This window comes from Cyprinodon variegatus, unplaced genomic scaffold, assembly GCF_000732505.1.
Source record: "Cyprinodon variegatus isolate N-32 unplaced genomic scaffold, C_variegatus-1.0 Scaffold177, whole genome shotgun sequence".
NCBI classification, from domain to species: Eukaryota; Metazoa; Chordata; class Actinopteri; order Cyprinodontiformes; family Cyprinodontidae; genus Cyprinodon; species Cyprinodon variegatus.
In genome coordinates this window covers 560,091-566,150 of record NW_015150630.1, presented here as the reverse complement: position 1 = coordinate 566,150, position 6,060 = coordinate 560,091, and the positions used below count along the sequence as shown (strand labels likewise).

Here is a 6,060-nt window from a genome sequence, read left to right as displayed (position 1 = left end):
AAAAATGCTCTTATCTGTATTTAGCATATGCTGTGTATGTCAGCGCTGGCAGCTTTAGACGGATTTACGCAGAAAAGGAAAGAAAAAAAAACACCTCAAGGTATTCTTGAGCTAAAACTACTGATAACATTCGGAAACTTCAGCAAACAGGCAGATTTTACAAAAAGACACATTATTTTGTTGCCCTCCTATATTTACTTTGTGCAACATTTTGGTGCAAAGTAAGTGTTTAGGAATTAAATTAGCCTTTTTTTTCCTAACTTTTAGAAATAATTCAGTTATCTGCCTAGATGCCCATAAACATTGTTGCTACTCAACAGCATGAATCCAAACATAGTGACAGTTTTTCCTTCAGCAAACATGATTTAATATAACAATATTTATATAGCGCACAATTTTGCAGTTTTTATAAGGAAGATAAGTGAGAATTACAATATTTTTGTTTGTCTTTAACTGAGTGGAAATAGTTATGGTGCATAAGAAACGTTAAAAAACACACCAATACAAAACACTGATATGTTGTTGCTAGCTAACAGGATCTTATTGGAATCTAGCAGCAAATAAAATGGAAATCATCCAAACAGGAGACTTTTAGTGTTTTTCAGTGGAATGTCCCTCAGAGGAAATGCTGCTGTTGCAGAAATAAAGGGTTTCTTTCTTTACTTTGCTTTCATTGCCACAGACAGGCCTTATTTGCACTGCATCGTAATCATTCTTAGATGGAAAGGAAAACTCAACATTTGTTAAAAAAAATCAGAAGCAAATTTTGCACAAAAATTAAAAAATAAACAACTGGAGTTCCTCCTCTAGGAGAGAGAAAGAAAAATATTTGGCTTTCAAAATCTCGAGAGATGATAGTTTTTTTTTTTTATCTCCACTTCATGCAAACCTAACTTTGCATGGAGTGGGCTGCTTTTACACATTCATAAATGTAAAACAAATGCAAAATATTTATTAGTTTTTTTTGTTTCTTTTTCTCTTTTTTGTTGCAAGCAAACCTTTATTTAACTCTGCTCTCTGGGCTGTGGAGCTTTGGCCTTTGAAGCAATTGAGAAAGAGCACCGTTATTCATGCTGCATTCAGTGCTGAGAACTAAGTCTCCAAAAACAGCAGTATCCTCTCATACCTGTTGAGAACGCTTTCATCCTTAATGGGCTCATTAGCCACATTGTTAATTGAGTGCCATTCAGGCCAACATCAAAGCTAATAATAACTGTTTACTTACTTTAGTTGCTTCACCAAAATAGACCCAACTGAGGTGGAAGGTTGCTTGGTTAGAAAGGTTGTGTTCAGAAAGGGACGTCCACTCTAAAATAGGCTAGAAGTAAAAAAAAAAAGAAAAAAAAAGGAAAAAGAAAAATGTATCATTAAAAAAAGAAAGCTTTTAACTTGGTTGTAATTGGATTCTAATTAAGTAAGAAGGTAAGTAAAAAAAAGAAAAAAGAGAACATTTTGTATAAAAGACTCTTTTGTAAATGTTTTACATTTTTCCCTAACAAATCAATGTAAAAGAAAGAATATATATTTAGTAATAAAATAATACTATTAATATAATAATAATGATATAGTTGTCTCTCCCTGCACAGCCTGCTGCCACATTAGGGGATAATGGGATGGCAAAATGGAGGCTAACTCATTGGAATTAAATTTATCAGCATGTGCTCAGAGGTAATAAGCTGTCAGTTATAAAATAAAGATTTGTATTTAGATATATGATAGGAAGAAGAAATGAACAGGCAAAATATATGAAGCTGCTTTACAACTAAATTACTTATTTGGAGCCAACAGACCACGGAGGGGATCACAATGATGACAGTGATTATTGCTGATAATATTTTTTCTCCAGTGGAGGTGAAAACAGCAAATATGAATCAGGTTCAGGGCTTAAACTTTTTGGTAAGACTTAACAGAAGGCTAACAGCAATGTATAATTGGAAGGTATCATTATTAAACATTATAATGTAGGAAATCTAATTCATACCGGGAAATTGATCAGCCACATTTTAAACATTCTAAGAGATATGTGCATGTAGTTTTGTTAATAGTCATATGGCTAAAATGCTGTTGCTTTAAATTTGGCTCAAAATTGAGGGAGAAGCAGCATATCGCATTCTGACTAAAATCTTCACCGTGAAAGGACTTTAATTTTTTTTTATATAATAATAAGAAGAGAGAGAGAGAGAGGAGTGTTGAGCTTATAAAAGCTGGTCAAAGTTACACTTCAGCTCGAGGCTAAAGCAGCTCTATTTCAATTGATTAGATACCCAAGCATGATGAAAGTTTTTCAAAAAGTGACACCACAGTCTAAACATTTCAAAGACAACGATCTCTGCTGCATGCCAGGATGCAGAAAACATGCCAAAACCCTTGTAAGGAAAACTGATGAAAGATTTAAAAGTATTGCATTTAAAATCATATGATAATACTTGTCCCTCAGATTCCCTGGTAAGTATTATCAAATACATTTTTTAGTTTTAATAAAAAACGTTAAATGGGTGCTTTTAAGAAAACATTGATTTCAATGCTTTGTCTGCTATCTTTAATGATACAAAAGGCTTTGGTAATTGCTTATTACAAAAAAAAAAACAATAAAAAAAAAAGCACGCATAAAAACACTTGAAAGGCATTTTCATTGATGATGTGGAAAATGTAGAAAAGACCAAAATCTTTTATATTGCTGTTTTTGAACTGACATGAATTTTTTTAGTCGCCTACCTATAGCTCTAAACTTTGAACTGATAAAAAATCTGTGGTGATAAATAAAGATTAGGTGATTGTAAGGACACCCTCCAAACATAAAAATTGCCAAAGATTAATAGTTAAATGTACTGTACCACTTGACAAAAAAACTAAAAAGAAAAAAAAAATGACCAGAAAGCAGAAAAAAAGGTTTAATGCCTTCAATTCAAATATATTTTTTTATGAATTACTGAAAAGATAAGAAAATAATATGTTAGTAAAAATAGAGAAAATAATTTTTTTTTTTTTTTTGATGATATTTAAGTAACATTGTTTTATTTGCTTGAGATTGTTGTTATTGTGTTTAAGCTCAATTCCTGCTCATATGAAAATATTGCAAAACTTAAATTGCTCAGGGGAAATATATTTATTTGGGTTTAATTGTTCTTGAGATTAGCACATTTTTGAGGAAAGTTATTAAAGAAAGAAATTTAATTGTAATATTCCCATCGAATGCGGTACATTTTGTGTTATAAAGCTTTTTTTTTACTTCCACAAAAAAAAAAGCTAAATGTTTTGGTTACAACATAATATGTGAATCTTCATCTGAAAGCTGCAATAGTTTATATATATATATATATATCACCTAATCAAATAAAGGAAAGCTTTAATCTATATTTTCTTTTCATCTAAGCACCCCGGTGTAAACACGCAAAGAAAGGTGTATTAAAAATTGTATGTCTATAAGGCTCATGTCTGGTGTCTGTCAAATCATAAAAAAAAAAAGGAGAGACTCTCTTATCATATGCCTGGGATCAGCAATAGTGGTGGCACATCACTGAGATGAGGTATGCCTTCCATGGGGGCAACTCGAGGGGGCCTTTTGTGAATTTATAGAGTGCGATAAAATCAGCTTCATATTTCTCTGCGAAATCGGCTGATGAAAGGAGCCTGCAAGAGAATTACACGGCGGAGAGTTTTGTCGCCGGATCCGCAGGCTTTAGAGGCTGGGAATTGAAAAAGATAATGAGAAAAGCCATGCTGCAAGGTTGGCTGTGTTTAATAAGTCATCATGCCTCCTATCTATTGTTAGGAGCCCACCAAAGATTGTGTTTCCGCCATTGCTTAATACTCTGCAGCAAGCAGGCGTTTCAATGGCTATATTATAACCAGCATGGCAACGAAGAGGGCTGGAAGCTTATAGCATAGACACCATTAGAGTCCTGTGATAGCAGTGAACAAAGAACTGAAAAAAAAAATAACTTTTCTGTTTTTTTTCCCTTTTAAAAAATATGTCCAGTAAAGATTATATTCAGCTCCTAACTTATATCTTCGTGCAAATGGTTTGTGTCAGGCAAAACAAAACAAAATGAAAAATCAGGCTGCAATTGACAGCAAGATAAAGACCAACATAACAAAATGGTAGAGATGATAAAAGAAAAAATGTGTTCATTTCATAACTAATCAAACAAATTCCCACCACTCCAGTGATCTCTTTCTTCTCCTTGGAGAGTCTGTGAAGGAAAGTAAATGTAAATGTGAGCTGATGATGAATGGCTGAACTGATTTTCTGAAAAGAATTAAAGCTTTGTAATGACACTTGACACATATTGGATGAAGGAAAATTTTGAAAAAAAAAATAAAATAAAAAAGGGCCCTACTTTTTTTTTTTTTTAACAGTTTGCGTAATTACTGTATGACACATGTAATGGACCATATTTCCCATTTTGACGGCATGCTTCAGAACCATCTTTTGTCTTCATGTCACTGCCTCAGGGCATGCATGAAAACAACACCATTACTCCACTCAGAACTAGGCTGTTTGTTGTACATTTGTACGCTTACATCTGCCTCCGGTTGCTTTAAAAAGACAGCCTTGTCGCACACTCTGATCAACAAGAGTCAGTCAGGAAGGATTTCTGAAGCGTGCAGAGTTTTTAACATGGAAATTGGCTTTGAACCCCATCTGCACAGGTCGGCACATCTCTGGGCAAAGCTTCGCTGCTGCTGCTGATGGAGAAAATGAACAATCGGTTCCTCATAATGTGGCCTGATTATTATCCTACTTACCCCCTGCAAATTTAAACCCAGAGCAAATTTCTGCACTCTGTGAAATCTGTAAACTCAGAGACAGGGAGGGGTTTTAATGTCTGTTTTTTAGAAAAAAAAAAAAAAGGAAAACTGAAGCACCAGCCATATTATAGATTTAAAAGTTCTATCTAAGAAGCATTTTCACAATCCGACGCATTGAAAAAACACCCATTTAAAACATTTGCACTGCCTTTTAAAAAAAATGAAGAAAAACATCTTAAGTGTTTCATTTTATATTTGCACTAGAAAATAACTTAAACAAATCCTACCTGTGTAGAAATGCTGCTTTCAGACTCCGAAATTAAAACAACAAACCCTAAGATTTATATGTCAGGCTCATGTGAGGTGGGACTCAGACTGTTCAACGTGATACAAACCAAACAAAGTTTGAGCCGAGTGAGTTCTGCGACTTTGGGAAGGCATCTGTCAGTGTCCAATCTGAGATGTCTTTATTTGACGTGATTGCTTTGTTTTTTTTTGTTCTCACAATCGGTCCAGCCCGCCAGTGTCCCTTTCACCCCTAAAAGCAGCTGGGGCCCTGACCTCTACTGCAGCGGCCCTCAAAGCCTGGCTCTTTTCAGGATCTGGAGCGCAGGGGGAACCTCCCCGTTCACTCCCTCCAGCAACATCCCTTTCAGTTGCAGAGATAACTTTATTCATCTTGTGCATCATTGTATCCAGTTGAATGTGAGGAACTATGCGAACACTTGAGTGAATTGAGCCAGCGTGCGTGCATGTGTTAAGAACAGGAAAGAAGGGGAGGTGTGATGTCTCAATTTCAGCAGATCGACAGATAAAAAACAAGAAAAAAAATACATATAGGCCTACTTCTGCCTCAGAAAACTTTGAAAACCCAAATTTCAGTTTTAACTCTCCATGAGAGATTAAGTTGAACAAAATTGAGGAAAACTGAGCCACGATTCCATACTAGCACTTATTAATTAGCAATTACTAAAAAAACAAAATATTTTCAGAATTTCACCAGCGGCTGCAGATGCTTTCTCTCAGTTTCTCGAGCTAATTTACATGAAAGTGCTAAATGGCTGTGTTTTTCTCTCCCTCTCTTTTCTACAGTGGTAAACTCTGCTGATTTGGCGATGGACAGCTGCCAAAGACAGTTAAGCTTATGTTCACCTGCCTAACACCAAAACAGCATGAGGACCACCCTGCTCTTCTCTCATCATTCATATTCAAGCCAGGGCCTCTTGACAAGTCTGCTGATCTCACTCAATGTTTTGTGATTTGGACAATACGTTTTCAGTGTGTGGGCAAAAAAATGCTGAGGCCATC

The 6,060-nt window shown here is 35.1% G+C and overlaps 1 long non-coding RNA gene across 2 annotated transcripts in view; it reads right to left on the bottom strand.

Moving 5' to 3' along the window:
• LOC107087238 overlaps positions 1–5,163 on the bottom strand; it is a 9,710-nt gene extending 4,547 nt beyond the window's left edge. For both annotated transcript variants that reach the window (XR_001481339.1, XR_001481340.1), the window contains exons 1-3: positions 5,040–5,163; positions 4,160–4,193; positions 1,226–1,318 (exon numbers count right to left, since the gene is read on the bottom strand). This is a non-coding gene — a long non-coding RNA (uncharacterized LOC107087238). The remainder of the gene's footprint in view (positions 1–1,225; positions 1,319–4,159; positions 4,194–5,039) is intronic.
• Positions 5,164–6,060: the final 897 nt, after the last annotated feature.